Here is a 1,604-nt window from a genome sequence, read left to right as displayed (position 1 = left end):
AGACCCATTAAGACACGACTTAATGAGCATAAATCTATGATAGCAACTTTAAACCAGCCATTGGAACATCAGAAGTGGTTCAGGAGGCTAACAAGGAAGGTGGCAAAATTAGTGTAAAAACAAAAAACGAGAAAAAAAAAGAAACATTATTAGCCCAACATTTTTATACTTAAGGCCACAGGATGGCCCAGTTGCGATGGCAAATTTTGGAAAAAGTGGTGGCCAAACAGGGACAAGACTTAACAAGTCTCCTTCATTTAGGGTAAGAAGTGCCATACACTACTAAAACGTTTCTGCTTTATTTTATACCTGTGATGCATGGGTTAAATGTATTGGGAATATTATTAATTCTTTAATATTAACTTTGATATAAATTGTTATACCAAAAATATACCAATTTTAGATTTTTATAGCTGTTTTGCACATCAACTATTTATGTGAACCACTTGTGGCTTTTAATGGACGCACTGATTTTTTTTTACTGAAACCTGATTTTACACTGGATTATGTGACCATTGAAGAAGCTCACTCGAATGAAACTCGCATGAATTCAAAATCCTTTGATAAATCTGCCCCTAAGGGTAGTAACACACAGGGAGATTTGTTGCCTGCAATTTTTAAAAAGCGAGTTTGGGACGCCAAGACAATTGTCTTTCTGGATGAGGATGGACCATTACTCCCTGACTGAGGAGATCTGGGAGGTTGGGAAGGCTGAGAGGATCTTCTACTGACAGCCATAGGAGAAGAGGGAACCAAGGTCTCCTTGGCCAAAGGGGGCTACTAGCACCACCTCTGCTTGTTCTTCCTTGATTTTCTGCAGAATACGAGGGATTAGAGGGAACGGGGGAAACAGGTAGGCCCTGTTGAAGTTCCACTTCCTCGAAAAAGCTTCCGTGAAGACTGCAGTTTTTTCCGGGCCCCAGGACACAAAGGTTGTTAATTTCTTGTTCTTGCTCGAGGCCATCAGGTCTAGGGAGAACGGACCCCATCTTGCTTGGACCTGCTGGAACGCTTTTTGGTGTATTTCCCATTCTCCTGGCACTATGCTGGAACGACTCAGTTTGTCTGCCAGTGAGTTGAGAATGCCCGGGACATGTACTGCCTTCAGTTCTAGCAGGTGATGCTCTGCTCACTTGAGTGGTCAAGGCCAATAATTCTTTGGATCTTGTTCCGCCTTGTTTGTTGATATACATCACCGCTGTCATGTTGTCGGACTTGATCTGTACTGCCTTTTCCTGGACTATGTGTTGGAATTTCAGTAGGCCCAAGTGTATTACTTGGGCCTAGTGTATTCCTTCCAATTGGAAGATCTGAGTACATCTTCCTGTAGCCAGGTTCCCTGTGTCCTGAAATTCCCCAGGTGGGCCCCCCAGCCTTTCTTGCTGGCATCCATGGTCATAGTTATCCATTCTCTTGGAAGGAGACATATTGGTTGGGAAAGGTTGTCTTTGAGTAGCCACCACTTGAGGGACTCTATGACTTCCAAGCTCAATCTGATTATTTGGTAAAGATTCACATAATTGTGGTCCCATTTCGAAAGGAAATCCATCTGGAGTGAATTCGAGCCCATTTCATGCACTCTGAAGTGGGACTTAGTTTCCCCA

Source organism: Xenopus laevis, chromosome 5L, assembly GCF_017654675.1.
Source record: "Xenopus laevis strain J_2021 chromosome 5L, Xenopus_laevis_v10.1, whole genome shotgun sequence".
NCBI classification, from domain to species: Eukaryota; Metazoa; Chordata; class Amphibia; order Anura; family Pipidae; genus Xenopus; species Xenopus laevis.
This window is presented reverse-complemented; position numbering follows the sequence as displayed.